Source organism: Pecten maximus, chromosome 5 (genome assembly GCF_902652985.1).
Source record: "Pecten maximus chromosome 5, xPecMax1.1, whole genome shotgun sequence".
NCBI classification, from domain to species: Eukaryota; Metazoa; Mollusca; class Bivalvia; order Pectinida; family Pectinidae; genus Pecten; species Pecten maximus.
This window is the reverse complement of record NC_047019.1, coordinates 44,916,427-44,927,460: the sequence shown is the minus strand read 5'-3', so window position 1 is coordinate 44,927,460 and position 11,034 is coordinate 44,916,427.

Genomic DNA, 11,034 nt, shown 5'->3' with positions numbered 1-11,034 from the left:
AAAAATTGCCGTAACTTGACCGACGTTGGACCCGTCGTGATCAAATAAATTGTCAACATCCGAGGAAAAGAAGTTCCATCAACAATACCTTGAAAACACTAATGATGAATGAGTTTTCCAGTTTTACATATAATTTGATTTGCACCTCGACATATTTGATCGTTTTACGGAACATAATGTATTTTTTAATGCCCAATCACATTTAAGAAAAAAAAATACTACGTCCCTGCATGACGTCACGACTGTTATTGGAATTTCATTCATAGTTCAATCTCAATCTGGTTTTAGAAAAGAATACTCAACCACTGAAATGTTTTCATACTACATGTTCTTATCTCTATCTATTTCTCAAAAAATAAAAAATAAAATATACTGATCATTTATTGATTTAAAAAAAAGCGCCCGATACCTGTGGTGTGTCGGATTATGGAGAAAAGACACACCTCTTCCCTCACGGGTAAAACTGGAAAAGTTGTCAATAATTTATACAATAATGCTAAATCATGTCTTCGCAACAGAAATGATTTTTTCATGTGTTTTCTATATACCTTAATGATTAAGAAGAATATCTTCAACAAAATAATGTTTCTTGTTTGCAAGAAATTGATAGTTTATGTGAACACACTCCTGGTGTATGTTAGATTATTTGTTACTTTAGACGATACCGTATTGATGTCCGAATCTTCTGAAGGGCTACAAAGTAATCTTGATTGTTTTCAAAATTATTGTCAAAACTTTGAAATTAACAGATAATACCAATAAGACAAAAATTGTAAATCGCGAGGATTCGTATCCTTATGCTGGCATACTGTTTAACTCTACCATCCCATTATCTATAGACTTACAACTTAAATTGTTCGATTTACTGGTTACCCCGATTCTACTTTAAGGCTGTGAAATCTGGGGATATGAAAACGGAAGTAAAATTGAAAAAACTCATTTACAATTTTGTAAGAAAATTTTAAATATTAGAAGTAGTACACAAAATTACATGGTTTATGGCGAACTTAGAAAATTTCCACTTGAAATTGAAATACAATTAAGGTTGTTAATGTTTTGGCATTAATTAATCACAGGAGCCGACAAACTTTCTTCTATACATTCTATCGCTAAATACTAACTATGCAAGAATGTCAAGTAGCAGACTTTAAATGGCTTAGCTTTATAAAACAAATACTAAATGATCCTGGTTTTAACAATATTTGGATATACCAAAACACTTGTACATTAAATAATGTCTTTAAAACATTACTTAAAAGACGTTGATGTAAACAAATTCATTCAAAACTGGTTTTCTGCTATCCAATCATCGTCTCATCGGTTTATTGTTGGTATGATGTATATTTATCTACAGAATGTATGTATTGATTATATATTATAAGTCCATTTTGTTTAAACCCGACACCGACGATGAGGACGCAGACGACGTTGTAAGAGTTGTTGGCCCAATTGAACGCATATTACTCCGCGCGCGTGAAAGGCTTTGTACGATTACTAGAGTCCGACATATGTCGGTATGTTGGATGGGGAAATTCTACCCGAGGGAGTATAATTTTGAGTCAGATCCGAGGATGGCATGGGGAAATCGATCCAACATGACGAAACGATATACAAACTCAGTGACCGACAATAAAAGCAAATACATATTTGGAAAGATGAGATGAGAGGTATACCATGAAAAATTAGCTGACTGCCAAAGTGTCAATATAACAACAAATATAGATAAATGTTTGCCAGAGGCGATCGGCTTTCCGGAAACTGCCGACTGACGTTTGACATCATGTCATATTCCTCTGCCTTTGCTTGCTTGCATAACGAAAAATATCTAGTCTTGCGCTGTAAAAAAATAAATTCTCGACAAACTGTAACAATATGACTGAATTCATAGGTCAATGATCACAATTGATAATTTGTTCAAATGACACATAGAAAAAAATGATAAAGTGCATTTGTGAACGTTGTTATACTTATAAACAAACAGAAGGGTTTCCCAGTGATGTCACTCAATTAAAAATTAGCCTCAGCTCTAAGGTCACTCGGTGCGCGTATGTGAGATAGAGATACCCTACATGAGTGTTCCACAAATGTGTCATGCATACATTTGTATGCAAGGATGTGAGAAAGATTCATTTACTATCTTACACTGTACATGGACAATCTGTATCCAAAATGGCGAGATATGAAAAATAAAGATAAGACCAGTGCCGATACACATACCTGATGCCGTTGATAAAGTACTAGTTTGTTGAGTAGTTGAAACAGAGGTGGATACGTCTGGTAGATCAGAAAGTTTAACCTGAAAACTGAATAACAATGAATGGTTTCAAAACTGTTTAAACTTTTGTTTCTTGAAAGAATATGTATGATATGATATCAAATTATATTTTCTGTCATATGAATACATCATGTTCTACAAACTATTTAATGAAAATTGTGTATAGTTTGACATAGATATTTTAACAAATATAAACACGTTCTGATGGTATACACTGTTGATGATTATATACCCGTTTCGACAAGTAGCGAGTTTTGATTATCTATTGTATATGACGATGGCGGAGCTGGGAATACTTTGATATTGCATTGACCTTTACATGGTTCTATATCATTACAAACATATTTTGCTATTATATTGAAAATGTGTTACGGTAACATTACTAGAACATCCATTCGTAAGTCGCCTAAAAGCGTTTCCATTTTTTTTCATGACATGAAATCTATACTTCGGAAAAAGAAATTGACAAAAAGACAAACCTGAAATGTGTATCGTTGACTTGATACATGTTAGATGACCTTATATACCGGCAATCTCTTGTAATGACAGAGCGGCAGGCGGAATGTAGCGTTCTACTTTCAACGATATCGATTTCGATCTAAAAAGATTGTTAGTGAAAAAAACCGTCAAACAAAAGGAATAGTGTATGAGTTCATTTACTGAATTATTTCAGATATACCGTATTGCTATGAAAGTAGGATACAAGAAGTGTCGGTGTCTTAATTTGCATTAACCTATTCAAGTTCTAAAAAATCTAAATATTATAATTTTATCTTTTTAGAAATTTATTGAATACGTTTTATAGAAACGTATTTTATTAATGGTGTGACTCTAGGTACAATTGTTAAAATTGTTCAACATTTTTGACTTTATGAGATTAATGGAGGAAGCGACCGGACTATTTTTCTACTGTTAGGGCGAAACATAACTCACAACTGTTTCGTTGTAGACGGTCTGATTTTCAAGTTGAAGGCTAGGGAACCGTGTACTGTTCATTGTCATTTCTGAGCAGTGGTTGTTGTCCCTGCAGTTATAGGTCCCGCTTGAACAATTTCTGAAATACATCAATCAACACTTGACATGAATCAATTTTAAAATGAGCCATGGTAAGCTGTTCCAGCAGACTATCGGTGAATTCATGATAAAGCTCGTAACGCAGTCCTTATTATTAATTTTATACCATGTCGATGATCAGCTTCTTTTTTATACATCAGGTACCGTGATGAAATGACGCAACACATTTCCCTGGTTATACTCTGTAAAGACACACTTTTTTCACATCTTCCATTTGTTATTATAAATGAATTATTTGACGGAATGTACTTACTCACGGAATACCTGACAAAGACAGAGTACGTTAGACCTTTGATATAGGTCATCACTTCATTAAACCTTGATGGCAGTTAGCTAGCGTAACGTACAACGGTGTGTCTTGCATTTCTTCCTATTTAAATCAGCCACATATGATAACGAAATTAACTCAATCTAATAACGATTTTGAACTTAATTAGAAGCCTTCTACTCTACATTTAGATTTTTCCAAAACTGTTCCGTCAAAATGTCGATAAAAATATACAAAATCATCTTTTTTATCAAAAACTTCCTTCGATTGCTTGTTTTGCATACATTGTGATAACTGTACAAACAGAGACACATATATTAACGTTTTATACACAAATATCTCTTTATATGACAATCAAGTAGGTTTAAGTTAATGTTAGAAATAAGACATACCTGAGATCGTTAAGTATGCCGACACACACCCGGTAATACAGAGGAAAACAGTAATCACCATCATGGCAACGCTGTAAGATCATTTCTATTTTGGACAGGGTTATGGACATCTGATGTGAAACAGACATCGAAGCTGTCATCAACTGTTACAAAAAAAATCGAAGTTAAGAATTAAAGAAAACTATCAATTTCTCATGAAGTTAAGCTGCTTGTTACATGTATTTTCCTTTCATTGTTACGGTTAACTGGCTGATATCTTGATATCTTTAACACCGTCAAGCTGTAATTTAGGATCAATTAATATTTCTCTCTATTTAGTGCTATGTAAAATGCTTCATGCTTGTGTTTTAAAAAAGAGGCACACAATCTGGCTTCATTTTAAAATATATTGATTAAACACAAAAATAAATATACCTGGTTTCCAATTTGTTGGGTTATACAATTTTTAGTATAACTTTGTTCTATTATCCTTTTTTTGTTATGCCTTCCTTTATAAATTATTCAACTGAAAAAAATCCTGAAGTCAAGTGATGAAACTGGTCTCAGTAGTTACAGCTTAGGGAACATCTAAATTGCAAATCCAATGATATCAGTGTCATATCCAACAAATCACTACTATTGTGCAATTTACCAGAAGTAACGTTATCAATTGTTAGTATACATTATGGCTAATCACGGGCTTTGGTGTTGACATTGTAAATTTCAACAAAAATTCATGTTTCAGGCTGACACAATTAGTTCATCATACCGATTTGCTCACAGGTGCCTTTACCACACACTATGTATAAGCATTGATTATTTTTAGACCTTGAAATGCAAATTGGTTCTGAAAAACATCACATAAATATGGCATATATGGATGAATTTCAGACCTCAAAAATGCTCTTATTAGACACTATTAAAAACCCCTGATCATGAAAAGAAGACTGCTTTTATCACAAATTGTTTAAAGCTGAGTTTGATGTCTGCAAAAAGCTCCAAACTCAACAGTTTAACTACTAAAAACATCCTTCTTATTACAATCAGATGTCGTAATTGTACGAAATGGGAGCATTTTTAGTTATTGTAATGCCGCCTTTATGTTATGCCATAATTGAATGATTGTATTAACAGCTGTCATTTGCATTTTGTCAAATCATAATAAATGTTTACAGTCAAATAATGTTCCTTTTCTATGCTATAAGCACTTGTGAACATAACAGGATAAATATTTTCAGGTTGATAACTAGTATTTATGTGCGTCGTACCACAAAGTAACGCTACAGAACCTTCCTAATCAAATTATTTGTGATTGTTGTGTATTTAATTGCTTTTTGAATTCACCATTTTTCTTCTAGATGACCCTTAAGATTTCATATGCACCAAAGATGTTTTGTTGGCGCGATAATGTTGGTATGCTAGCATGCATTATTATGGATTTGTTACATTGAAAATTGATCACTGCCTCCAGACAATAGCAATTGATTACAATATTTGACCTTTCACTATTAGCATATAGATGAAAGCACATTACGTTGTTGTCAGTGATTTCCCGAAAAGATACAAATGGATCGTTTACATAAGTTTTTAGCTTGAATAATATACTCGACGAGAAGAAACGCGAACCTTAACTATGCAATTAATAACTTATAATGGTTTGGAGACATGTGTGTACGGAACATAAAGGATAGAGTCTTTATACAACATTGTTAAATACATGACGACAACAAATTGTTAGATATAATTTTTAGCTCGTCTCTTCGAAGAAGAGTGAGAGAGAGCTTATGTCGTCACGTCGGCGTCGACGTTGGTTTTTCAAATGTTAAATGTTTGGTGCAAATGTTGAAAGGCAGAGTAATGCATGGTAATATGGTCCCTGTGGTTGTTAAACTATCCCCTGCCGGGTTAAACTAAAAGATGTTTTGAAAAAAAAAACATATTTTTGAACATTTTTGGACAAGTGTTGAAAGATATTTTTTTTTAATTTATTTTTTATTCATTTAAATTAATATCACAAGACATACATGTATACACAAAAAAAAATTAAAAAAAAAAAACACACAAAAAAGTAACATACATATACAAGTTGTAACAGAATGATATATCAATACATCCTGATCATACATGTATATTCTGTACTTTCCATTTTTTTCAAAAAAAAAAAGATTTATTTTATGATAATAAATGACTTACAAAACATTATTATAGTTTGTTACACTACAACTGTTAATTGTGAGAGAGAGAAAAAAAGGCGAAAAAGAACTGTATGATCCGAGATGAGGTAAAATTGATATCTTAATTAGCATACAAACAAATAAGTAATAATGACACAATACATAAACGTAGAAAAATCACATTGTACATGAATAAATGCACGAAGACATGGACATTAAATAGGACATATGCACGAAGACAATGGCATTAAATAGGACATATGCACAAAGACATGGACATTAAATAGGACATATGCTCAAAGACGTAGACATTAAACAGGACAAATGCAGACCGGTCTGTTATATACCTATCAGTCTAGAATTTTGTTGGATTTTTTTTGTTAACAATCACTAACTCACATGACCTCGGAGAGAAGTAACACATAACTAAGAAATTTAAAGAAAAGAATGGTAATATTAATACATATTTCAGAAAACATATTTTCAGTTAAAATTTAAAATTGTAACCACTCAGTTATTTGAGTAAATAGCTGACCTTTATTTTTATAATTATAAGTTGAAATAAGAATTGTTTGTGCTCTTAACTCAAATTTAATGTGATTGTTTAAACTGTCGAGGTTAAGATATATTTCTAAGCATTTACTTTTGTATATGTATTGTTTTATAATCAATAGAATAAGGTTGTCTAGATTAAACTTTTGGAATTTATTTACATATTTACCAAAGATGAATTCTTGTTTATCACATCTTAAACTAAGGTTCTTATTTATAATATTAATTCTTAGACGTTCAATCAGGTAGGATACATTATCACAGTCCCAAAGTATATGTGTTATTGTTTCGGTTGTGTTTTGCAAAAGGAGCAGAGATTGCTGTTGGATTTGTCAATTTTGAAAAGGAAAGAGTTTGTAGTAAGAATTCTATGATTTATTCTGTATTGAAGCCAGTGAAGTTTAGAGTAAGTGGTAGTATTGAAAGGGGAGATGTATATTTTTTTCTATGTATCATCATTAAAGTTAAAAATCTGGTTCCATTTTCTTAGAGCTGTAGGCTTTACATTATTTTTTTAAAGTGTTTTGTAAAAATCCTGAGCGCCTTAATTGTTTCTAAGAATAAGTTTGAGATTAAGATGTATAGCTGGTAATAAAATTTTATTTTCACCATCGAATAATTTGTTGATTTTTTAAAATAAATTCCTGTACTGAGTTTTCAATCCTTGATAAATTAAGAAATTTGTTTGGATATTATATTTTTCTCTCAATTCTTCGAAACTGTAAAAAGATTTATCAAGCTTCTAAAACTTCCCTCCAAAAAATATTTGTGCAATTTTTTGACAGTTCTTTTAACTTTTCTATTCCTATATTTGAAAGAGTCTGTTTATCAAAATAACTTTTCATTATTATCCCCCAATTTCCCAATTTACCATAAATTCGTCTTATCCAAGTTGTTTTTAAGGCCAATATATAGGATTTCAAATGTATCATTTTAGGTCTCCCTTCAACAGATTTTTTAATAACTACGTCTCTTTTGATTTGATCTGGTTTGTCATTCCACAATTAATTGTATAGTCAAGTATTTTCTTTTTAAGATATGCAACATCAGGATTAGGAAGAGAAAGAAACAATGGTTGAACTGAGATATTATTAAAGTTTTGATTACAGTTATTTTGCCAATTGGTGTAAGTATTCTTCTTTTCCATGTAGATATTAGAGACTTCAGCTTAGCATGTTTTGGTCAAAGTTTAATTTAGTGATTCTGTGAAGATCAACATCATAGTCAATGCCTAACAAAGAGAAACTTGTGCTACCCCATTTTCAACTACCTGGGTCTTGGAGAAGTTCATTTTTAGACCAGAAATATTAGCAAAGTATGTAAGGTTTTTGGGAGTTTCATCTAAAGATTTCTTTGTGCCATCTAAAATAACTGTAGTGTCATCTGCAAATTGAGAGAGTATTATTTTTTCCCCCTGTATATTTCTTAAAATTATAGATAGGATTTCCGCCCTCAAGATAAAAATATATGATGAGATGGGGTCGCCCTGACGACAACCACGTTCAATTTTGAAAAAAATAAATAAAAAATGCCCCCAATGTTTACTGCAGATTGAGTATTATTCTGAAAAAGTTTTATCCATTTTAAAATGTTTGGACCAAATTTTAAAAAGTTCAATGTTTTCAAAATAAAGTTCCAAGAGACAGAATCAAAGGCTTTTTCAAAATCAATTAAAAGTAAAAGTCCTGGTAAATTATTATCTTCAGTGTATTGCATAATGTCATAAATTGATCGAGTGTTTTCTCCTATGTATCGACCTGGAATAAAGCCTGTTTGACTACTACTAATTAATTTATCAATAATTGTTTTGAACCGTTCTGCTATTGTTCCTGATGCTATTTCATATATGTTGTTAAGAAGTGTTATAGGTCGCCAATTAGTTAATTTATTATGCATGTAATTATTCCTAGTTTTTGTGTTATAGAAAGTTCTGAAGTGTCAAAGCTATAATTTAGTGATCTTAAAATGAAAGGGCCTAGTTGTTTCCAAAATATTTTTATAAACTCAACAGTGAAACCATCAGAACCAGGACCTTTGTTGTTTTTCATCTTTTTTAGAGTCTTTGTTAATTCATCTAGAGTAATAGGTCTATCAATATTTAATGATTCATTAACTGATAATTTTGGTATATTGTATTCTTGTAGAAGAGTTTCGAGGTTTACATTTTGGAGAGATAGATTTTTTTTGTATAAAGTTCTGTAAAAGTTTTCTATTTCTTGTAAAATTTCTTGTTGGTCAGATATTATTGTACCATCTTCTTTGCTTATATTTGGAATAATCTTACTAGTAAAGTTTCTTGACTCTAGTCCACAAAAGTAGTTAGTAGGTTTTCCCCCCTCCCCTATCCATTTTGCCCTTGAGCGAATCATATTTCCTGTTATCTTTTTCTTTCTTAATTCTTCTAATTCTTTCTTTTTATTTTCTAAATCATTTATCATTGAAATATTAGGTCCTGTTTTCTCGATAGCACTAACTTGATGGACAAGATTTTTTTCCTTTTCATTTAATTTTTTTCTTTATATGGCTTGAGTATGAAATTGTTTTGCCTCTTATTTCCATCATAAGAGTTTCTAAAAATAATTGGTCGTTAATACTAAATGTTATATCTTTTAGAGGGATATCTAGCAAATTATTAATTCAATTTTTCAATTTCAACATATTTTATTGACATGATGTAAAGTCAATAGGATTGGACATCAGGCATAGCCTATCTTAGTCCTTTCCTTATAATAAACAGATGGTAAACAAACACAGACCTATATACATATATTGAAGGTTGGTGAGGGTATCAGGGGAGGTAATTCCTTAATAATTACAAGGATTTATTAATTTTAACATTAAATAGTAACCCTTAGGATATTTAGTTTAGGTAATTGCTTTATTATTTACTAAATGAATATTCCAACATAGTGTATTTTGTAAAGTAGGTGTATCTATATGATGATATTGAGTTTATTCCCCCAACAGATACAGGCCATAAAGTCCATATGTTTAACACACAAGCCATCCACTGAAGAGGATCAAAATTCAATTTCATCCCATAGAAACATATTAAGTTAGTAGAGTTAGACCAACTCTTGAAAATAAAATGATTGTTTTAAAAAGACCTTTGTAGGAATTACCTCACTTACATATAAGCACAAACAAATAAGGTTATAGATAAAATAGATTAACAGAAGATAAATTGTTAATAGACTGCCCAGAGTTCATTATTACATTAATCAAGTATATTTGGTAATCAAGAATAAATAGACATTGTTCACTCAATTTCATATTACATATTATAAACATGTATTTAGATGTCTATTTAATTATTTAATTATATTGCTGTATAATTGGAGTCACCAGGGGTTAAAAAGAAATATTAAAAATATTAGATCATTATACATCAGACATGATTTCAAAATCTCTTTGATTGCAGGATGAAATTTGAGACATGTGTCAAGATGCTAGAATTTTGAATATTATTACAAAGAGTACATCCATTGACAATGACATTGGTACATAAATGATTATGATGTGGATGATTTAAATGTTGTATAAGTACTAGACGAGGATTTTGATATAAATTACATTCAAAGAAATAATGTGATATAGTTTCAACAGATTGATTGCATTGACACATTGGAGATTCAATTAGATGATCATTAAAACGGTCGTAATTTAGATTACTTATGTTGTTTCTTAATTGGCATAGAATAATGTTTATATCACGCCGGCCAGAATATTTAAATACATCAGTTGTAGTGGATATAATATGGTGATTGTTATTTAAAAGTTTTTTAAATTGATTAGTGGAGTGAATATTACTGATTTCAGGAGCGAGTCTATTCATTTCATTTAACACAGATGGGAAAAAACTTTCAAAATAAGTTACTGTACGACATAAAGGGGGGTCAAATAATCGAACTGTACGGAGTGGATATCTAACTAAGGTTTCATCATGAATATATGGTTCAATAATTTCTCTTAAGTAATCTGGGGTTTCATTATTTAATATTTTGAACATTAAGATAAGTTTGTGTTTTTGCCTTCTGCAACTCAATGATTCCCACCCTAATTCTGTATATAGTTTTTCATGTGAAGTACCTTTGCGTAAACCAGTAATTAATCTAGCAGCATCTAATTGAATTGATTCTAAGAGATTTTTTTTGTATTTGTGAACAGTTATCCCAAACAACATCAGCATATTCAATAATTGGCCTAATATAGGATGTATATATGGTTGTTAGAGACTTCCTATCAATTTTAGTTTTTAATAATCTTAAAATGTTTATTCTTTTTGAAGCTTTATCATATATATTAGAAATGTGTTGGTTC